Raw genomic sequence first — 23,989 nt, 5'->3', positions numbered from 1 at the left:
GAGAGGTTTTTAGATTTCTACAGGTGTTTAGTTGTCACTACCAGGGGAGTGGATGTCTTAGCTTATTCTTGTTAGTCTAGCATAAAAAAGCTGAGTCTGAAGTGAGATCCAGAGTGGTATTGTTATAGTTGCCCAAAATTGTTGGTACCTTTTCAACTGTAGCACAGGCACCAATCACATTGCCTACTTAAAACTCCATTTTAGAAATCCATTTTCAAGATGACAACCAGGATACCAGGGCTGCAGCCAAGTCTGAGGGAATGAGCAGGGGTCAGTGGCAGAACCAGTACTGACCCTGGATTGTCTGTGTTGCAGTATTTAATTCTAGACACCACCATTTAGGTCACTGAGCTGCATTTTAAATTTATAGCTTTCTCTAGCCTCAACGGGCTCCCGTGTCTTCTGAGTGTGGAGGAAACAACATTTTTAAGAAAAACCTTATTTTCTCTCACTAACCCTGAGTGATTTTAGTGTGGTATGTTGGAGGCTTCCGATAGAAGTTCCTCTTTCACCTTCTGTATTATCAGATAACAGACCAAAGCCAAGCAAAGGAGAAGGACATGGAAAATCTTACGGTAAATTAAACCATATGGCGATTCTGAACGTTTTAGGTATGCCATCCTTTTTCCAGTTATGCAGACAAGATTGTCCCATATAAATTGAACTATCAGGTCTTCAGGGATGGACCCTCTCATTAGAATGCTGTTTAGTGTGTTAGCGTTTTGTTTCTGAGCCATCCACAGAGAATATTTGAATCTGACTATTGTGTTTGTCTGGGCAAAGAGACACCTCATGTATTCTCTTTGGTAGCCCTGCAAAGCCTCCACTTGGGATGCACACATTGAGGGTGGCTTAGCCTGCCCTCCCTGCCATGGAATATTTATGGATCCTGGATGCATTTGCACACACTTACATTGAGCCATTCTGGCAGTTTTTTATTTCATACCATCACTCTGGCTTTTCCAGGCCACAGAGAGATGGCTCCATAAGTGAAGGAAAGCTGATAGTCTTCCTGCTTTATAGCAGGTACTTGGATGTATGTGTTTAACCATTGCTGAGCCAGAGACATAAAAATTTTTGGTGTGGTGTGAGAAAATACTTTGAGCAGTGGGGATCATGGTCGTATACTGGTCACATCTGTTCTGGCTGCACATCTACAGAGAGCTCTCTTAATCCCTGAGAGCCATCTGCCATCCATTTGCTGGGGAGTGCTGGGACCTCTGTCCCATATGGTGAGTCCCTATTGAAGGTGCAGCTTGCCAGTGCATCCTTCAGCTCACCAAGGGACTCTGCTTGGAGAACAGGGCCAGCACAGTGTTGCACGCCAGCATGGGTGTGTGCTTCCCAAAGGTCTCCAGAGCTGTTTCCTGTTGTGTGATCCTCTGTGTCAGGCATATCCTCTGTGTTAATTGCTGGAGGAGAGGAAACAAGGAGTCTCCAAGTGCTAAAGTTAGAAGCACGTTCTCTTGAATTGCTCAGAAATGTAGAGGATGTTCCCACGGTGCTGCTGCTTCTCATTTTCCACCCTCCTGAGACAGTTCAGAGAATACAGAGCAGTCTTCACCACTTTCACTCTGTTTTCTCCAGCTTTTAAATGTCAAATCTGTGTTCCCATATTGTCTTCAGGCTCCAGCTGTGTTGGTGTTACTGCCCTCTTAGGTCAGCTGCTCATTAGGTGGTGTGAATGCACCCCACTGCTTTGGTGCAGATGAGCTGCAGTAGAGTATCTACTGTTTCAACTCAAGTTAAATGACATTTCTGCTTCAGCTCTCCATTTGTTGCTGAGGTATGGCTTTGCTGATCCCACTGCAATGGGAGCTCCTGTTGAGTTCCTTGTTTGTTCTGACTCCCTGACTCCTTTCCTGGAAAGCAGTAGCTCCGCAAGCAGTTCTTTAGCTTTCCAGGATGCATTCTTGTCTCTCGATGAATGATCTTCCTTCCCCCAAACATTGAACTAAATTAACTGTATTTTTTTGAGTAGAACCAGAATATAATGAAGTCTGAAACACATTGTACACACTTGGACTGTGAGGACCAACTGAATACATCCCTTATTAAAGGCAGCTCCTACTTTCTTTGTATTCCTTAGCCAGGTCCCTTTTTTTTTTTGCTTTGGTCACAATCTGTTCCTCAAGAACTGAGGGTGTGATCAAATTCAAACAGTTAATACCTGTGGACCCAGGAGTTACTATTCCAGCTAAGAGCCCAGCTCCATGTTCCAGTATCCTCTTCGGCATATCTTAGCTCTGCAAGTGTTCTCTCTTGTCACTCTTTGTCAGATGTCACTTGTCACCCCTATCACCTCATGGCCATTGGGGTAAGGCAGCTCACATGCTGTGACGAGAGCAGAGCTCAAATGCTGCAGTGCTCAAGAGTGCACCTTTGAGATGGGCTGAAGCAAAACTGTCAGGGAAAAAGGGACCTAGTGAGTGTGCAGATTTGAGAGATGTCTGTCTCCCCTCTCCATATTGATGACTTTAGCTTTAAACTCTGTAGCTCCACTGTGTCTGGCATTTTCAGCAGTGCCACAACACTGTTGGTAAGGCAGGAATTTCTTTAGGAGCTGGACATGACTAGTTTTCCCTTCCCTAAACTGACATTGAGCATACCCAGCAGACAGAACTCACAGGAGTCTCGCTGTTAATGCAACCAGAACTGGAACAGATAGGACATATGTGTGAATCAATTCCTGACTTCCCCATGCATGTCTTTATACTCTCCCATTTCAGCAGTCTGGTGGAAACAGATACTATCCTGAAAGTGTTTCTTCTGCTTCAGCATAAAACACACAGGATACTGTAGAGATCAAATCAGAAATGCACATGAGCATATTTTATGCACAAGCTAACTTGATCGTCCCCCTAGGTAGGAGGCTTTTAAAATTATCCCAGTACATTCAGAAGCACTAATGCAACAGTTAAAGGAGTTGATTGTAGCAGCTTCTTGAAAGGTAAGTGTAGCTTAGTGTATTTGGTGCTGGCCTAGGACTGGGGAGCTGTTTCTGACTCTGCTACCAGTTTTTTCTGGTGCAGTTTCCCTGTTTGTAAATAAAGACTTATCTCCTTATGAAGAGCTTTAAAACCAGTTAAGGAAAGTCATGGGAGAGCTGTAATAATAAAGAAACAGCTTGGTTCTAGAAAACAATCTGGAATTTTAAATGTTTGTACTAATATCTAAGCAGGCTCCTGTTCTTTCTTGCCTGAGGGGTCTCTGTTAGGAGTTCAGACCAAACCCTGAGCAGAGGGGCAAGTTCTGTGCAGCTTGATAGACCCCAGGCCCTGTTGCACTTAATAGGACATTGCTGCCATAAACAGTTTATGGAATGGATGGATGGATGCCTAATTAAAGACTAGAGGCAATAAATGAGCATTGCAGTAGCAAAGAAATGCAGAGGTAACTGAAATAAGTGGGAGTGGCTGAGCAGTCCAGATTGCTCACAACTGGATTTCCAATTCTGGTTTCACTTAGGGAAAAAAATAAGCTCTCTATGCATGCACTTCTGTTTCCATTTAAAACTAAAACTATTTTTTAAACCTGTGTTTATCTTCAGAAACCTGTTTCTGCCTGTTTTCATTTAGTTCTTTAAATTACTAGTTTAACCCAGTAAGACTTACCATGGATTTTCTTAAGGGGAAGAAATGGATTCTGCAATTTCAAGCCAATAATGATCTGTCCGTGTATAACATGAAAGAAAGAAATGGAAGGAATTTTTTGACAAAGAACAGACGTCTCTGTAAACTAATCTTTTCTAAGCCAACTGTGGAGGGATTTAGCTTTCTGGTGTTTCCCATGGAAGTATACTTAACTCAGTGTTGCTGAGTAGTTTCAGGTCACTTGATAGGATGTAATTAGCAATAGGTAATGAACTGGTGAGCCCACTTCTGGTCTTGCCAGGGAAATGTTTAGGACTCTGCAAAATGTCCTTTGTACACCACAAGCAATAGTTGGATCCACTGAGACATTTCTCCTCAGTTCACAAGATGCATTTGATGTACATATACATGTGGTGTGTGTATGGAGCATGGTGCAGCCACAGGAGAATGTGACCACATCAAAATTGGTGCTTCACTAACAATTTGGGTTTTGTGAGCTGCTGGCATTATTCCCATGAATGGCCTAGAGAGGAGAAGCTGCCAGGGTAGGATGGGAAGTGAGAACCTGGTGTATAAAAGAGCTGTGTGTGTGGAGGGCAAAAAGCCTGAGAAAAGTGATACAAAACCCCTCTGTGAGTACTCAGAGATTGTCTGATCCTGCCCATCATTAGGGGGAGAAGCTCCATGGGAGAGCAGATGTCTTCTCCAGAACTAGTCACTGGAGTTTGGAAAGGATCTCAGGGAAATCCGCTGTATACTCAAAGCACATGTTTTCTGAAATGCTTTCTGACTGTGCATGTTCAGCACTAGCAATAATTTAGGCCCCAATCCAATACCCACAGAAGTAATGGGTGTCTTTCTGTTAACTTCTTTTTAATAGACCAGCCCATAAAGAGAAAACAAGCATATTTTTAAGAGCCTGCTAATCTGTGGAGCATGTGTTACTTTGACTGAAATCCCCTAACACACTGTGAATGGAATGTTTCCAAAAAAGAAAAAAAAAAGAAGGTAATAAAGAAAAAAGAGTAAATATCCATTTGTGGAAGCTAAGAAACTGCAATGCCTGAAAAAGGAAAGGTCAGCTGCATTCCAGGCTGAAAACTGACGATCTTCATGGTTATGAATGTGCTTTTTCCATGTGGGAATTGTGAAGATGCCCCAGTATTGATTTTATAGAGGAGAAATTAACAATAAAGCCATCCAAGCAAAGTCCAAACCTCCTCACTTTACCTCAAAATAAATTGCATGAGTGGCAGAAGCAAGGGTCCCTGCTTCCTTACAAATAATTGAAAAAATGTTTTACCTGCTGCTTCATAATCAAGCTTTTTTTTTTTTTGCAAAAATGTATTGTAAATGTCAAAAAGTAATGATAGTGCTGTTACTACATTGCATGTTTTTGTAACTTTATTTCATATAGCTTCCATAACTCTATTGTGTATTTATTTTTCTTTTTAAAGCAGAACAGCCTCTGAGTGTCTAGTCTGATTTTCTGTAAAACTTCAGAACATGGAATTTCACATGCTAATTCTGGCATTTAATCAAATAACATATGACTGTGTAAGAACATACCTGTACTAGGGAGAAATTCAAACTTTTACATTTAAGAAATTGACAGTCTATGGCATCCCATGTCGAAGGAGTAGGTAAAGAGTAAAATGTCTGCTTTTTCCATTTTGTTTGTCTAATTTAATCTTCTAGTTCTTTGATGTGCCAGATTAAAGAACTGCCTAGGACCAGATACTGTGCAGGTACTTAAAGACTGTGATCTTCTCTTAACCTGCTCTTTGATAAGCTAACATGATTGAATTCCCTACATCTCCCACAGAAAAATATGTTTTCCAGACCATAAGCCATTCTTGGCCATTTCTTTGATACTGTTGCAGCGGTGTAAAATTGGAGGTGTCCAGTGGAGAATCAAGCTCTGTCTTTTATTTATTTTGTAGAGGCTCTTGTTCTTTGAAAAATACTAGGCTTTAAACACCTTCCAAAAGGTGACCAGCTCTGTATTTTTGCCAAACTAAAACTGACTGTTGTCTAGAAGCATCTTCCCTTGTGTAAATTCACAATTTTAAGTATTTGCACTGTGGCAAATGTTTCAGAGAGGCAGTTATGGTGAAGTAATATTCACTGAGCCTCTGGGGTGTCTGAAAAGCTCTGAAGGAACCAGAAAATGTTATGGTTGGACCACTGTGGTATGAATGCCAATATGATGTTTTTATCAGTTAGGTAAGTGAATCATCTGTCTTGATGATCCTGTTGCTGATGAAATCAGTAGGGAGCCCTCCTCAAACTCGCATGGAAGGAAGAAAGTATCTAACCACTGTCATCTCCTTGGAGGCTGTACCTGCTCAATCCAGCCATCTCCATTCTGTGACAACTGCATTTTTTGGGAAATCCAAGCACCAAAGTATTACTGTGCTATGAGTAAGTACTGACTTTTTGCTGAGATCTGGCTGCAGATTTTGTTGGTCCAGAAAGAAGGAGGTCCCTTGATGTTTGTTCAGTGTTTCAGTAAAGACGGAAAGTTGCCTCTTGGTTGCAGTAGTACAGGATCAAAACTGACAGCCATCAAAACCATCAGAGTTTAGAAGTTCTCCTCTGTGTCATTCACTAGACATAGCACTCTAAAGCCCTGTTTCTCCTGGTGTCTGCCTCTGACAGAAAGCAGCTGCAGACGCTCAGGGCACAATCTATGCAGCATGCATTGCACCAGTGTATAAAGAATTCATCCCCAGAAAGCTCTCCTGCATCCAGGGGTGATGTCTTTTTTAGTGCTCCTACCTTAACCCTTTTTTTAGTTATATTATTTGAGCTCATCTTCAGCAGAAGATAAATCCACAGGATTTATCTATTTCCTAGCTCATGCCAGTGTTAGATTTAGGAATACAGGTTTGTTCAACCGTCCTGTAGAGATGGTGGTTAAAGTTTTAAGTCCTTTTTGTCTAAACTGTGCCATTTGGTATGTCTTGGAAGCTTATGTCTTCTGGATGAGTAGATGGATTGAGGGATTAAGGGATTAAGGTTTAGCCAAAGAAACATAATATGTGTCCTCACATATATATTTAAAGGTGGAAAGTAGGTTCTGAAAGGAAACTCAGATCCCTTATCTGACTCTAATTAAAGGCAAAAGGGCAGTATACAAAATTTTGCATCTTATTTCCTGGCTGTACAAAGGAATAATTCATGTGTTGTTGGAGAAGTTATACCTGGTTGATAACCATGTAAATGACAGCAAAAGCTAGCAGTGAGCCTCCTTCTCCTACAGACAGGTTCCCCAGAAGCTGCACTTGAAAAACTTCCTGGGACTACAAGCAGTCAGTGAGAGCTGAATGAGTTCAAGATGTTAAAATGTTAAAACTTCTATACCATGAGCATAAGGAGTTTGGTCAAGGCTTTAAGATAAGTTATAATCATCTGTACTCAAACAAGTTTAAATTCTTCCCCTGTAGGCAGGAAGCTGCAATGCATAACACGTACACGAACAATGTCAATATCTAGCTACTACAATTAGTACAACTGTAGCTGAAGTTGCATTGATCCTGAATGAAGAATTCCTGTTTATGGCTGGCAGAGGCAGCTTGCCTGCAGGATCCACTGGGGTTGGCACATTAAGCACTCTTCAGCCTAAATGCATGAACTTCAGCCTCTTTTGCTCTTCTTAGGTCTGCTTATATTTCAGATAAACCACCAGCAGTTTGATGTTTATAGTGGAATGCAATCTGAAAATCAATGTTCCCTTGTCTGCTTTCGCTATTGTGCTCCGTTGCTCTTTGTGGTGTTATGTTATTAAAATTACATCAGGTGTGTGGCTGTGTTGTTTGATTTGGTAGTTGAAACACAGATAACACTTGGATTATTGGGTCAGACGTATTTATTATCTGTTCAGAGAGGCTGGATATCTGATGTGAATTTCTGGAAGTGTCTGAGTCAATTTTGCAGGATGAGGACAGCTTCCCCATCATTGGCTGCTGTGTGCAGACAGTCCTCTGCACGCTTACCTTTCCTTTATCGTCTGCTCCGCTGGAGCGTAATGAGAGTGTATATTGGAAATTGCTCGTTGTCTGTGTGGGGAGAGGCAAAAACCTGCAGATGGAATCCAGCATCTACTGATTCCCTGGCAGAGGAAGAAGGGAGTGGATGTTTCTTGAACCTTTGTACATGCCGTGTGGGGCTGGCACTTGGCTTTGAGCTCAGACACTTCTGTCTGCACTTACTGAGGGTCAAGGGAGTGGCATGTGTTGCTACAGGGGAATAGCTCCAGTGAGCAGAGGACAGTTGTGAGCACTGGGTGTGTTACAATGATGTCCTGTGACACCTGTCTCACTGTTACCTTTCTGCCAGTGTCTGTGGGTGCACACACAGCTGGGTGTGTGCCTAGGGCCTGGTTGGGGGATGCTGCACCTCCCTCTGTCAGGCAGGAGTTGCAGCTGAGGGCAGCAGCAGATGGTTTGCCATGGAACGCAGCTCATGTCGGGCGAGCAGCATTTCTCGGAAATGCCCAGGTGAGCCCGGGAGGTGCCTGTTTAGCAATCCAGAGCCAGGGGATGACACCAGGGTGATGCCTTTTTGGGTTAATTAGTCTTCCCTGGAAGCAGGTTGCATCAGCTTGGCAGTGTGGTTACATCGCTCCCAGGTGCCAAACAGAAAGTGATCATGTTTCTCTCAAGGCTCAGCGTAGCTTGTCGAGAGCTGTCTTGGGTGTCTGCCCAGCAGTGCACTCCCGACACCTACTCTTGGAGACAGAGGCAAGTTTAAACAGACTCATCTTTGCACGGTGAAGAGAAGGGAATCATCCAGACCAGCTTCACAGTGTGTGGCTAGACTTGTGCAAAGGAGTCACTGCCAGGATGAACAGTTTGGCCTCACGTTGGAAGCTGAGTAATGGAGAAGTACATGTGTGCCTGGTGGCCCAGTTTAGAGAAGCCAACACATGAAAAATCCCCAGCTCCTTCCCTCTCTTCAGTCCTCAGTTCACAGGCAGAACCCTACAGGTTCAGAGAGACTTCAAATGATTGAATCCCTTACAAACTCACATTCAACTACCTTTCCCTCACCAAGAGCCAACTCCCTGATCAGCCTTTTCTTTTAGGAAGATGCAGGGTTGTCCTGCACCTCAGCTTCTTCACTCAGGTACCTGCAAGCTGGAGAGGGAAGGTACAGTGCCTTCCAAGTAAGGAGGTGTACTTGGCCAGGAGCTGCTGAACTTCCCCATCAGGATCTGACACTTAGAGACATAAAACATTGAACCCAGGTTCACCTGAAGTCTTAAAAATACTTTACAAAGCTGTATGTATATTACTCACTAAAACAGATTGCACCTGGCCAGCCCTTGCAGCTGTAGATCAAAGGGAAGTACACAGAGAGGAGGGAGGGAGAAGGAGAGCTGGGGAGAGATTTCTCATTAGATTGTTATCTAGGAGATGGTGCTTGGCTCAGCAAGCCTGTTGCTTCCAAGCTTATAGTTGAGAGTTTATTTTTTTGCTGCCACTGTAAATGACTTCTGGCTCCTGAGTCTAACTTGTCAGATCTTCTCCCTAGGATCAGGTATGGTTTTTGTCATACACTTATTTGGTTCTTGTCTGGCAAGGTCCAGTTTGGAAGGCAGCTCTTTTTGCCCCAATCAGCTCATCAGGAGGGACCTACCTTCTTATGGGTCATGTTTGTAGAGAGCTGTCAATATCAGCTGGGCTCAATCCATGCTTCACTGTCTTGTCCACCTGGGACTTTGAGGTCCCTGACATGCTTCCTTCAAGATTTTGTTTCCTTCTTAGTCAATTCCACCCTTGAGCCTGCATACAAATTTTTAATGATTCTTTCCTTCTCTGCTAGTTCAGTTCAGTTCTCCTCAAAACCAGTCTGGTAAAAACATCAAGCTCTTGGTATCTTGTGGTGTTAGCAATTGCCTCTGGGCAGCTGCAGCGCTGACTGCCCCTGGGAGCTCTCTGTGCTGAAGGAGAAGCTCAGGCTGCCATGTCCCTCTCTGCAGTGCCAGTGGTACTAAAAAAAGGAGGCTCACACATGTCTGGGGCCAGCCCAGATGTTGCTCTCCCTCAGGAGAGGGAATCACTGGTGCCACCAGCCCAGTGCCTATTAGTGTGCCATACGCCACAGTAGATATTTCTATAAGCAGCAGTGCCTGAATTCATTTTGATCTACCTTGGTTCTGGATTAAGCTTTTGCAGAGTCCCAATTTTCTTTTTGTGAACCCAAATTTCCAAAGCACAGGGAACACCTGGAGTGGAAGATACTGCTGATGTCAAAGATACAGGCTATAAAATTATAGGATAACTTATTTTTCTCAGTATGTGGTTCAGCAGCAGCTAGACATCCAGGTATTTAATTTTAAACTATTAACACATAACATAGATTTGCAGCTCTATTTTCAGTGCAAATATTATATAAAATATTGAAATTTAACACAGCTCTGTATTCCTTGTTACAGGATAGTTAAACCTATAACGGCAGTTTCTTTCTTTATCAAATCCTGCAGAATCCTATTAGCTGTTGAGCTATAAAATCCAATTGGCCTTTTTCCCGTAAGATCAGCTGAGAAGATGTGATATAAATTCAAAATATTAGCACAGACTTTAGCCTAGGGCAAACACTGTTCTCTGCAAGGATATAGGTCCTTCACCATACTTACACTAATATTTGTGACATACCCTTTACCCTCAGTTTGAGACTTTGCTTTCCCAATCAACAAACCTGTCAGCTTGAGACTTATTTGATGAAGCAGTTGAAGCATCCTGCTGTGAAAGTAAGCACAGCATTCAAGGGTCATTTGAAGTCCAGTTGACCAAGTCCTTTCTTTAAGACCACTTGAAGAGGGATGGAAAATTGGAAAAAAAAAAACTGTCTGAAGAGAAACTTTACACCAAAGGAGCAATTTGATTGAGAATATTACATAGCTGCCTGAAGTGGTGTAAAAAGATGATCACACAGGATTAATTGTGTTTGCAAAGTGTTTTCACATTTAAAGAAAGAAGAAAAATGTTAAACCCTACATTTTTTCTTGTCTGCCAAGTCCATTAGTAAGCTTCTTAAACTGGCATGTAGCTCTGTGAACTCTTTTACGCCATAATCTTACTACAGGTGTGGTCAGGGTGGCCCACAAGACACTTGAGTTTCCTGTGGGAGAGGGAAGAACCTGTGCTGTAACCACCACACTGAACAGGGGGTCAGGAATGGTTCTGGCACAGCTGGAAGCAGTAAACATGGCTGGGGCTGTGTCCAAACCAGCAGAGCACTCAAAGATCTCCGTGGCTGCAGCCCCCACGGCCCTCAGGTATAGAAAGATTTCCTTATACATCGGATTTGCTTGTAAAGGACCTCTGTGGAGACTAAGCATGTAAGCTCAGCCTAATGAGATCTGGGGAGCTGGTGTAGATCGAGCGGAGCTTTTCAGCTTTGTCTCAGAGCTGGCCATGCAGGATCCATGCTGATTGGCAGTAGGGAGGTGTCTTTCTGATTTTCATTTTGCTGTTGTTGTTGTTTTCTGTTACCTGGGATATTCCAACTTCTTGTTACTTTGGATAGCAGCATACAGAGGGTATATGTGATTTGTTTTTTTCGCATAGCTAGAACATAGGAATTTAACACACACCTTATAATTGGCATTCATTATACCAATAAAAACAGCAATTAACCTGCTACCCTTGTCTGAGGTTGACAAAACAAGGAATTGAAGTTGTTGTCCAGCAAAATGAGATCCTTTAACTTTCTCTCAGAAATAGGAAAGTTTTAAAGGCAATTCACTTGAAATCACAAGAAAAACTAACCATCAAGGGACTTGCACCAAGGAACTTGAAAACACATTGATGGCTTTATTGCTAAAAATCTTGTCTTTCCATTACATTAAGGTGTGGATGAAATCTGTAAAAAGAAGCTTGCATTGCCAAGTTTCTTGCTTAGTGAGTTTAGTAGCATAAACAAGCACCTCCCTACTTCATGCTGCAGGTGAGGTTTGGGTTGCACACAGCCAGTATGAAGCAACTTGAGGGTCAGAGATGATTCTTGTGTGAGGTTGTTACTTCTTTGGCAGGATGTGAGTCAGCAACAGGTCTTGTCTAAAAGACATGACTGGAGGGGGTGAATTGGGCCATTTTTGGTTACCAGCAGGACAGAAAGCCCCACCTCAGCAGTGTGTAGTCACAACCTGGGGCACGTGGTGCCCTTGCCAGATCTTGTATAGGAAATTATATTTGAACAGCTCTGGTCCTAAAGAAAGACTCTTTAAAGGTGTTGGCAGATGATGACATGGATGAGAGAGCTGGTCCTGATGAATGCATGGTGTCACTAGTTTCCCCAAAAGATATAAAGTTTCTGACATTTGAAATTATTAATTATCACTTAGCATTTTTCAAAAGTGAAGAGATCCTTGTTCCATTTTGCATGGTTATTTCTTGTCAGATATAATAGAATAAGAATTCATGTAAGATTTTCTTCTCTATACTGTTTAACAGCAAGTGTGTATTAAGCAGTGGCCACAGCAATCTCTAGCTCCAATCCTTCTCCAATTCATCCTCTTTTTCATACATGAGGCCTGAATTAATTCAGTATAGAATCATGGTCATAGTGTATAAGACACTATTTTATCTTCCCAAGGAAAGTACTGTAGAAATTCAAGATCAGTACTTTAAAACACCCTCCAGGTCTGGACTCTTGCCTTAAACTCTATCTGAAAATAAGCAGAAGTGCCAGACACTGCCTGTTTTGCCCTGCCGCTGGCCCCCTGCCTTCAGAGCAAATTAGGAACAAATGTGGAACTCACAGGCCTGCTTAAGCACTCCAGCAAGTTTAAAAGCAAACATGATGATAAAAAATCAACAACCTTTTCATCAAGTTTTAACTCTCTCTGGCTCATTAGTAATGATGTAGATGTATTATGTAAAATAGAAATGTAATATATATTTATTTCTTCATGATGTCTCTTTATAGTTAGTAAGGGAGTAATGGGATAATTGAGGGGAACTATTCATACATTGTTGGAGGAGATGAACGAACTTTTTCCTCACTGATACCTCCTCCTGTGAGAGAAAACACATTCCTTCTCTGATGATGTTGTGACTTTTGTCACGCTCTGCTTCTGAGAGTGTTTGTTAATTGGCACCTCTCAGATGAGCCTGTCTGTCAAAATCACATGTAGCACCTGGATGCATAGTGTAACAAAATACTCCCAGTATTTGAAAGGAATCCAGATTTAATATCATATTCTATAAATAAAGACTCCTTGTTGATATGAGATTGATGTGATATGCCTTTAATCATAAAAATGAAACGTCATCTGTGCATTTTCTTTCTAATGTTGAAGCTTTCAGATCCCAGATCAAGACAGAACTTGGATCCATGAATAAGTGCCACTGAAATCGATGACTCCTAGACATATGCTGAATTTTAAGTAAATGCTTCTTAAATGCTTAAAAGTAAGGCCCCACTTTTCTTAAAATACATTAGATTTTATTTTTAGACTTTATTGGTGGACTAATTTCTGTAGATTTGGAAGTGTCCCTAAAAATGGGGATAGACTATATAGTTTCCACAATACTGCTTTGGCCACGATCCTGCAGCCACATCCAAAGAGTGCAAACTATTTTCATCGGAACAGAGATTTCCTGGATGCTGTACAAATCTATAATCCCCCTTCTTCACTTGTAGCAAGCTAAATTTACATCCAAGAATGTATGATCATGCAACCAAGTTAATGGAAAAAATCATTGACATTGGAAGAAGGGTTCTCTATCAGCATGTTGCATTTCCCAAGTGAATTACATTGTCTGTTCTCGTGTCCTGTGTTCCATATTCGCAGCTTTGAAGGTTGCAGGTATGCTTGAACCTCTTGTTTAGTGATAATGACTGAAATAATTGAACACAGAGAATCTCAACTAAAGCCTGTGGGGTCAGTGAAAAGGTCCCTACTGTCTGGTTTTGAAGATAACCCTGTTTTCTGTTCAGACCAAATGCTGAAGTAGGAACTGAGTTTATGAGAAAGTGTCCAGCACTTCACACTGAACACAGGTGTCAGTTTGGAGTCCTTTCCCTGGGAGGTGGAGATCTGTGGGTATTGCAAAGAGAAGTGCTTTGTGTGCACAACATAGGAAGGCTGGAGAAGCACGTGGCTGAGCATAAAAATGAAGGATAAAGTGCTTTCCTTGCACTGATGAGAGTGAACACACAGACAGAGAAATGCACACAGACAGAATGAGCCCTTTCATGCAGGGAGTGATGATTTACTGATGTGCTGACTGCATACCAAGTGCAGCTGTGACAGGAGCAAGGCTCTGTCCCACAGGAGACTGGGGGAAGACACCCAAACACCTCAAGTCCTGTTTTCTTCCTTACACCAATATCGTTCCACTGACTGTGTAAATTTACTAATGACCTTTACCAGTATGAGTGTTATGATTTAAGCCCCTTCTGATCTCCTCTCTATTTCCAAACTGGTGTAAAAGGCATCAGTTGATACCAGCAGTTTGCATGGCTGTCAGTATAATGCGCTTTGCTCAGGTGTGAATAACTTTGGTGGCCGAGATATGGGCCTATTTCCTTTAGTACTGATGATCACTTACATTGCTGTAGACACCACTGGGTCCCACTCTGCTGGTTATTGCAGTGGCTCTGAGGAAGAGGCAATCCCTTTGCCAGATCAAGGGCCTGAATCTGATTTCACATCCTCCGTGACAGGTTAAATGGGTTGAAGCCAATGGAGCCATGCAGGGTGAGAGGAGAACAGAGCATCCAGAGTGATGGATCTACCTACTTAAGGAGTTTTTATGGCTCCCAGAGCTGTGATGTTTGAATGCCTCACAAACTTAAAGACCACTCCTGTGAGAGATGGAAGCACTGTCGTCTCTGCCTAACAGCTGGGGAGCTGAGATGCAGTGAGATGAAATACCTTGGCCAAGGTCACTGTGGAAATCTGTGACAGAGCAAGGTCTGCCAAATTAAACCTTGCCAGCTTTCAAGCTGGTATGTGGACGACTGGGCCAGCTTTCCTCATAGCATGAGGCCAATGGGCTGTTCCTGCCTTCTGTGCCCCTCTGCCCCTTCTTCTCTTTCTTGAGTTGTGATGGTGGGAGCTGCCTACCTGCAGGCCGCTGAAAAGGATCAGGCAAAGCCCAGCCTCTGAGATGCTCTCCCCAGCACAGGTTGGCTGAGATCCCCTGAGGTGCAGGCAGAAGATAGATTCCTGTTTCCCAGGAATGTGGGAATCTAGGGTCAGCACACCAGCAGCCTGTTCATTACCAGGGTCTGAACTGTAGCACCTTCCCCTCTCACATTTCTGTTATTTAGGGTGACTAATCATAATAACAAATTGATTAAGGTTAACTGGATAAAGTCATCTAAGTCATATTTACTGCTAAACTAACTGCCCAGGGAGGTGAATTAATGATCTTTACAGAAACCTTTTATGGTTATTTGGCCACAAGGTGCGATCTGGTTTGATCTTTTATGCAACATAAATCAGTTTAATGGTTAAATCTGTGCAGCTAGCTGTTGAATTTAAATGAGGGCTTTTTAAATGAAGTATGATGCTTTTTCACACACAGAGGGACATTGAGCAGGTGTATATTGCAATTAAATGGAAAAACTTACAATTAGATAATGTTAAGTTTGTGACACTGGCTGACAGAAGCCCAGAGATTCATGGTGAAAGCCCATGATCAATCATTAATCCCTGCCACTGTGGAAGAAGTAAAATTGCAAATGGTTTCAGCTGAGGTCAAAGCAGTGTGGGAGAGTGATGTGGGTCGTGCAGTGGATGTCTGATATCAGCCATTAATTTCAATAGCCTTGGGTTCAAATACTCTGTTGAATTACAGATGGAAATTATTTGGTCTTGTGAGACAGCTCTCAGCCTTCTAGTATTTATGCTGTTTTGGTTGACACCCAGGAAGGTCTGGCAGAAGCCAGGGATCTGTTACAATAGGCAGCTACAAACATGTCCTGGGAGATGGCTTCAGATGGTTGCTGATTTTCCAGGATAGGAAAATGCTAAAAAGGCATTGGTAGCTCTTCCAGCCTTCCTGCACTTTAACGCTGTTCCTAAATTGCCTGATGTAGCCACAGCCTGTCCTCCCTCATTTAGACAGGAGTGATATCTCTCCCAGGGGCTTGCTGTTTAAACAGAGAATGCACTTGGGGAGACAGAGGCTGACAGACCTGTGCCAGTGCACCACAAGTCAACAATCAGATCTGAAAATGAAACCAGAGCTTCTGGTCTACACAGCACTGCCTGCTGGGTCTTCCATGAGTCCTGTCTTCACCCAAGGCATCAACTATTAGACAGCACAGCTTAGCCATGAACAACTTCCCAGGGGATTTGCAGGACTTGAGAGCAGCCTGTTAGACACACCTGTTTGCTCAGGTGTTTCCTAAAGAAAGGGAGGAGTGTTTGGGATGTTGACTGAGCACTGGGAAAAAGGTGTTTGTATTTGGGAAGGCATGGAGAGGAATGAATGCTTCCTGTTTGATTGACTTCTGTTCTGAGTGCTCCTATGTTAATGTTTTACTGGAGATATTAAAGAATAGGCCAACAGCTGAGATGGGTGGATGTAGGTGAAAGGATTCATAAATACTGAGAGAGGGATTGGTCCAGGCAGAATTAGACACTTCTTTCCTATCCAAGTGGGGCATGATCCTCCTAGTCTTGTCTCCTTGTTGAGCAGACGTCAGTTCCTTAGTTTTTCATGTAGAGCTCGATCTCTTAAGTGATTTTTTTTAAAGTGATTTGGCCAGATTTTCCTGCAGGTTGGCACTCCTTGCTGTGACCAGGACAGGCAACACAACGATGTTCCCACAGTATTGAGCTGGGACTTGATAATCCAGTTACAGCCTTAACTCTTGTGTGTTCCCCACCCATGTCCTGTCATGGAAAACAGTTCTAGAAAAGCAGAGTAAACACTGCTTTTAAGTATCAGGATGAAAATGGCTGTGTAAGAGTTAAGCCCACTTCCCATAGCTGTGTCTTAAGTTTACTGCTTGAAGTAAGTAGTCTCCATAAAAGATCCACCTGTGTGCAAGGTCAGAGTGCATGGTGGGCACTTCTTGGGTTACAGTTTTTCAGAACTGCCAGCCAGTTTGCTTTGTTCCTCTCCAGTGATTCACCTGTGTTGAAGTTCTCTCCCAGTAAAGTCAGGAATAATGTTTTAAAACTTACAGTAATCATTTACATCTTCAAAATTAGTTGCAAACACAACTGAAGAGTTGTTGTCAACCAAGAAATCAGTTTTGCCTTTCTGATTTTCAACTTACTTTCTTAAACACCCTTCCTGAGTACTGTAATAAATGCTGCTCATAGAACAAGGAAAGGAAAATTCCATTGATTTCTTTTTGTCTTCTTTTTCTGGTCAAAAGTTGTGATTGACAAAGTTTTACTTCATTTTTTTATTAACTGGCTTGAAACACAAAACAACATGAAAAAGAAATTAGCTACATTCCCTCCAGCCTGCTTTTGCTGTGAATTTGCAGTATTGGAAATTGAGGCTGTTTGGATTCTAATGTTTTTACGTTTAGTTCATTACCTTTTTGTGCAGAACAAAATAGGAAGAACATCACAAAAAATATGTGATTTTTTTTGAGCTTTAAAAACAGAATGGGAAGGTTCAGGATAGTGCCTGAAACTGCTTCAGACATTATCTTTTTGTATTGCATTAAAGTGCAAGTTGGTGCATTAAATCTCCCACCACTTTGGTGAGGTAAGTAAATATTATGATCCTATTTAACATATGCCTCAAGCTACATAAAAAACCAACTAGAGACTTGGTGTCCTTGGAAGTAAATCATTAAAATTGCAACTCATTAAATGAAGACTGAATTCAGTCTAAAGAGGGGATGTTAGGACTAGAATTTGACTTGGTCATCAACCCATCTGCTGTCCACCAAACTGTGATGTAATGACATAGTGACATATGAAAAACTGTACCGATGATTCTGATGGCGTTTCAGATGTTCACTGTCATGATTTTTTCCCTGTTTTTATATCAAAGCTCATAGTTTCTGCTGTGCTTGGGCTTGTATAAAGGGTCATGACCAGCCTTAGATCTGGCTGGTTTATTCTCAGGGGGGTTCTTGCCTGGAGCCCTGGTACTGTGTGAAGCTGGGATCTCAAAACAAAGTTTGAAAGCCTGACTGGCTTCAGGTTCAGTCTATATCATGGAGATCATAGGGTTTCCACCAAAGTGCATAAGGAGGCTTGAATGTGTGCAGAAATTTTTTAAAGCGTGAAACAGGGCTGTTGTGGCAAGCTTGGAAAGTGGTTTTGTTTGGAAACAACCTACTTTCTGTAGAAAGGCAGTCTGAGGCTGGGTGGAGAACGTCAGATGCCAATTGCTTTGTTTCTTTACCACTTCACAGAGAAATTGGCTTATTTATTTTATTATCAGGACTTTCAGGATTCTGAAAATAAACATTATGATGGCCCTGTGCCAAGCCTGCACTGGTCTATCAATCACTTTTATGTATATTTCAGGATGGAAATCAAATCAGAAATCATAGAAATTTTGTTTAATTTCCAGACTATTAAAGTTGGCTTGTTCATGTCATTTTGATGCAAGGTTTACATTTGAGAAACCTCCAGATATGGCAGCTAAATTCTGTCAGCAGAGAGAGTGAATAGTGGTCATCTGAAATATCTGGCCCTGACAAAAATTACTCAGGGATGTATAGGTCAGTCTCTGCTCTGATTATATGACTTGATTTTCTTAATTTGATGTCTCAAGCCTGATTTTAAAAATATGGTTGGCCCATTCTACTGAAGAAGAGATGTAATCACACATCACCATAGCCTCACAATTTAGGAAGATCAAATGCATTTTCTTCTTTCTGTCCCACCTCTCAAGGAGGAAACCAAGAGGAAAAGGATTGTTTGGGCACTCTCTCAAAACATTTGCAGAGTGTCAGCAGTTACTTGCCTCAGTTGTGCTTTCAGGTTTGCCCTGGCAGAGTTGTCCAGTTAGAAATAAAAAATAGTGTTGGAGCCTGACTGTGGAACTCAAAGAGCTAGTTACTAAGCATTCAGCATTGCTCCCAATTAAAGCTGCTATAAAACACAAAGCAGATGTTCAGAGGGGATGCAGGCACTGTGAGAAGCAAAGCAAGTGAAGGTAAATCAGCTCTGCTTGCTCAAATGTCCACATCTCCATAACTCTGCCAGATATGCTGCAGAGAGGGAATGGAGAAGTGATCCAAATACTTCAGGAGCTGGAAGCAGCTTGCAGCTGGGGGAAAGGAGGTCTCTGGCTGTAGCACATCTTCATTATTTGTCAAAAAAGTTTGCCCACTTGACACTTGTTCCAAGTGCTCTGTTTTCAGTCCCACCTGTGCTGTAACTCTTATTTTCTGCTTGTGCTGCTGGAAGGAAACAAAGCAGCACTGCCACTTTCCCTGCTTTGCCCTTGAAAGGTGAAGACACTCCATTAGAGGCAGAGAGGAAAGGCCTGTGGTAAGGGCACTAGCACAGGACTTGGAGAATGCTGGTTTAATTCTTGCCTTTGCCACAGACTGCTTGTGTGACCCCAAGTTAGTTAATCTCCATGTCCTTTCAGTACTGCAGTTGTAAGGATAATCCTTCCCCAGCCTTTTCCTTCCTTGTCTTGCATATAAGCTGCTCAGGGCAATTGTGGTCTCAGCCTCTTTTGCCTAATGCAGTAGTGGGACAGTAGGGCTCCATGGGTTGCAGGAAAAATAGAACAAAAGCCCAGGCCACCCTGATTCAGCTGATTCAGGCCTCAGACAGATGGAATCAGAGGGTGGAGAGCTGGTGCTTGGCAGATTGGTGAGAGCTGTGCCCCATGGGTGCCTGAAGGAATGCCTCTCTGGGGAGAACTCTCACGGTTGTGCTGAATGTCTCTGTGTTGTGCTGGAGATGAGGACTCTGTGACGCTGCAGTGCCGTGTCAGCCACAAGGGATAATGAGGTGCTCTGCTGATAGGGAGAACTTTGTGTGCGCTGGGCAAATTCCTGTGGGTCCAGATTCCAAAGCAGTTTCTAGGCAATAAAATTGTACTTGCAGTTTTCGTTTCATTTCCCAGGCCTGGGACTTGCTTTACTTACCTGAGGTTCACAGCACATCTGTTAAGGTCCAGAGGAACCTAGAGGCTAAACTGGGGTTTGTAACTCTGTAGGACAGACACCATTTGAGTTCAGCCTCGTGCTGGAAACGACACCAAGAGACTGAGTTCTTATGGTGACAAGTCAGTTCCAAGCTGGAACCTGAAACAGTTTGCCACAAGTCCCGATGGCTGCATTTTAAATGGCCTCATGGTGCTAGGTCACCCTTACATGTTTTATGTGTTTCAACATCATGGGGCTGTCAGTAACTCACTGGTGAACCCTCCTGAAACAGAAGACAGCTTTGCAGGGCAGCTGCTCCCCAAGACAAAGCAGAGCACAGAGGGTAGGAGAAAACAAACAGCAGAGAGAGATGGCTACTGGCCAGGTTTGATGATACAATTTTTAGGAAATTGTGAATGTATAGAAAAGACTTCTGTTTTCCCTGACGTGTTAATGATTCTTGTGGCTCCAAAGCATTTGAGTGGAGGGGCTGCATGAGAACCTCTATTCAGTTCTGTGGGAATAAATGGAAACCTTGTAATGCTGTGGGACAAGCCCCAGCCCTCCTTTGCAGAGGAATCTGAGTAACAAACCAGAAGTGGCCCAAGCACATGATGTGAGCCTGCAGACCCTGCCCTGCTGAAAAGCTCTTGAGCACGTTTTGAGTAACCTCAGAAGGGTTTGTATGTTTGATTCGGATCTGGCATTACTTCTGTCACAGCCTCGATTGTCAACGTCCATGCAGTGACTGGGGCCCGAGCAGTGTGATTTACAAGGGCGGTTGCTATGTTAAATAAAAGTTACATAAGGAATAATTTACCCCCAGCTGCGCACAATAATGCTGTTGTAATGCCATCAAGACACTGTGCTGAACTTCAGAAACCGCCTGTGTGAAGTTTGGATATCTTGTTTTTCTCCCCAGGCCTCACGGAGGGGCTTGGAGCTGCAGCTGTGCCCCTCTGCTGCCCGTCCTCCCCTGGCAGGCAGCCGCAGCACGGGAGGCACGGGCATGCAGCCCTGGCAGCCAGGGCTCCCAGCAGCAGTCATCCCCCACGCAGGGTGGTGCGGTTTGGAGGGGGAATTACCCCCATCTCTCCACACTTCTGGCTGGCTGCATGCAAGTCAGCTCCAGCCCGGAGGCTGCAACCGGAGCCTCGGCATGGCACAGAGCTAAGTGCCTCCTCGGGACTTATTAACAAACTCCCCTTTGATGCTCTTTGAAATACAGTTCTGTGGCTCCTGGTCTGCATCCAGGGAGCCCGGGGTGTGGGTAGATGTGGTACGAGCGCGCACACCTGACCTGCAGGCGCGATCGGCGGCGTGCCAGAGCAAAGGCCTTGTGGGTCTGAGGGGCAGCTCTGCCTCTGGGCTCACTGCATCCTGACATCTGCCTGCCAGTCCCGCAAAGGGCTGGGAGTGGGAGCCGAGAGTGGGAACTGGGAGTGCAGCCGCCCCGTGCGGGAGTGGCTGAGCCTGGAGCAGTTTACAGCAGGCCCTTGTGCTGCTCCCTTCCTTGGGCCCCTTGGACTGTTTGCGTGCTCATGACCCGCAGACCCTCTCCAGTGGGACTGCAAGCTATAACGTTTCAAATGAGAGAAGGATGACGGGGGGGATAAAGAGGAGCAAGGGAAAGGCACCTAATACGATTTCAGAGAGCCCTCTGGCAGTCTGTCCGTGGGAGGCTGCCATGTATAATAAGGAAACGATTTGTCTGGGAATGATTCAGCATGTAAAATTCTCCCTCCCTGACCTCTTTCTAAGTCCCCAGCATGGGATTGCAGGAGGTTTCCAGTGGAGGAGAGCCGATAAGGCGCAATAGTTTTCATATGCTTGGAAGAGAGGTCAAAGTGTCCATGCTGAGGCAGCATTCTCACTGCCATGTGGGGCTGCGTGGAGCCTACATTTCACCTTTACTCCATGGAAGGAGGTGGATTTTGCTTTGCTTAGAGACACATTAACCATCAGGGAACTCTCCTTCCCAGCCAGCCCTCGGGGTTGTCCTTCCCACAGCCTCTCCCTCTGCCCTGGGGACCATGGTGAGCAAAATCCCACCAGCAGCTGCAGAGCTCCTTCCCTGCTGGTTTCACAGGGCTGCCTCCTCACTCTGAGCTGGCCCACTGGTATTTCCCTGAGATTTCCTTCCCTTTTGTGGGGGAACCACAAGGAGGGCTGGAGGCTGGAGCAGCTGCTCTGTGGGATCCTGGTACTGAAGGCTGGTTTTCAGCAGGGGAAGTTCCTGTGAATTTTCTGGCGCTTGCTCTAGATATGAGGGTTGAGACATTCTTGCTTCTCAGGTGCTCTGGGAGTTCCTTCTGTCCTATACTGTAAGCCTGACTTGCACAAATAATTACAAGACTGCTGTTTCTTTTGGATTTTATAGGTAGTCAGGCTCTCCCATCAAATGTGGGTGGGGAAGAGGAGAGACAGCAAGAATGTAAACTCAGCCACCCTGAATTTGCAAATGCAAATTACTGTACTTACTGTAGTAGCCACCTGTGTGGGCTTCTCTGCACCCTAATATGCACCCTGACATTTGCAATCTTCTTTCATTGAAATCCTTATTTTCTCTTGGGGTGGTATCTTCTTTTGCTTCTTGCTTTCTGCAGTAAGTTATACTAATTAAAAAAAGATATGGAGTGTGAGCAGATCAAAATGGGCAGCCTGAGGGACCTGCAGGTCCTTGCCTGCAGCCACTGTCATGTGGGGAAGGAGCAGCTGTGTTTCTGAGTAGTTCCCTTCCAGAGCAGTGCAGCTGTGTCCAGACCTAGCATTGCTCCTTTCCTTTTCATTAGCTGAACATAGAGATGGCCAAGATTCCTGACTCTACAAGTTCTGGGCAGTCCAAATTCTCCATGTGGCTGAAGGCCATGAAATACATACAGCATGCCTTAGGGAGCTGGAGGGGGAGCTGAGCCTAGTTCAGAGATGGGAGAAGAGACAAGATCTGCAAAGGTGTGACCATTCTGCTGCAGGACGAGGCTGGACTGGGCATGCAAAGGGGTTTCAGGGTGAGAAATGAGTGACAGTCAGCTCACTTGACCTGCAGCAGTGAGTTATGCTTATACCTGCTGCACTGCTGGCAGTGTAACCTGCTCAGCCTGGGGGCTGGGTTTGAAATAGTTCTGGGTGTGCAACTCAGACGATGCCTTGTGGGCACCACAGACTTAGTGAATTCACAGGGTACAAAGCCAAGGTGAATGAGGCACCCAGTGTTAGCCCACAGCAAGGTTGATGCTCAGCAATGAGGGAGATGTCAGAAGTTCAAACCAGGGTTTATGAATTCACCTTCTGAATGCTTGGTTTCCAGGTCTGTCAGAGATACCAGCATGGACTGCAAGTGAAATAACTCTTTTCTCTGTTATTAGGTGATATCTATTACCAGACACCTCAGTTTCTGTTCTGTTCCTGGTGGGGACATTTTGGCCAGAAGCAGTTTCCAATCTGGCAAGCACAGCAAAAGTATTACAGGAAGAGAGAGCAGTCCAGATCCATGCAGGAAATATTTTTATTCTCTTTTTCTTTCTGGTTTGAAAATAGCCCCTGAGCAGGATATGTCAGCCAGGAACTGAATTGTTTCAAGTTCCCTCTTCATATGTATCAGCTAGTAACAAGTCCACTCTGCACTTCCGTCTCTTTTCTGATTTTGGTGGGAATTTTAGGAAAATCTGCCCAGATTTGGATTCCTGCTTGAGCTGTGCATCTGCTGGGTCTGACACTGGTAAAAATTGACTGCTTTGTGGGGTGTGTACATTCAATAAATGGTTCTTTGTGAATGTCTTCTCCCAGCTTCTAATATCCAGGGACTGGCTCTGAAATGGGTAGCATTTTGTAAAAGCTTTTGCCTCTCCCTGTCTACAGTTTGCCATCACAAAGCTGGATAGACTTGTTACCAGTATGAATGTCCAGTCCCAGCTCTGTGTTTTGTACTTTCTCCTCATAGCTGCCAGTACAAATATATTGCAGTCTGTCACAGCCAGGAGCAGAAGAAAACCAGGGAGTGTGGAGGAAATTTGGTGACTGTGTCAGCCATCATCTTCCTTGCTCTGCTGTTCACTTTTGCTGTGTAGAACAAATCACGTAACCTTTCTGTGTCTCAATTCTTTCCCATATAATGAAGACAAATATTAATTTGTCTCCTGGTGAGAGGTGTGTTCATACTCACAAAGTGCTTTGGTGACCACAGGTATTCTGTCAGTGCCATGTATTGTTATCCAGCCATCTGAATGATCAGTGTTTCCTGACATCTGGCCACATGGAGCTGGGTCTGTGTGGTTCTGCATGACCAGCTTCCTGCCATGTCCAGGTGCTGAGTGTGTGACAACCAAGAAACAGTGGCTCTGGATGTG

The 23,989-nt window shown here is 43.9% G+C and overlaps 1 protein-coding gene across 5 annotated transcripts in view; it reads left to right on the top strand.

The window, feature by feature from the left end:
• Nucleotides 1-23,989, top strand: part of SEMA5B (semaphorin 5B) — a 268,694-nt gene that overhangs the window by 31,013 nt on the left and 213,692 nt on the right. The gene's annotated exons all lie outside the window — the stretch shown is intronic.

Source organism: Passer domesticus, chromosome 10 (assembly GCF_036417665.1).
Source record: "Passer domesticus isolate bPasDom1 chromosome 10, bPasDom1.hap1, whole genome shotgun sequence".
In the NCBI taxonomy this organism is placed as follows: domain Eukaryota; kingdom Metazoa; phylum Chordata; class Aves; order Passeriformes; family Passeridae; genus Passer; species Passer domesticus.
The sequence above is the reverse complement of the archived record's forward strand: the minus strand, read 5'-3'. Positions and strand labels throughout refer to the sequence as shown.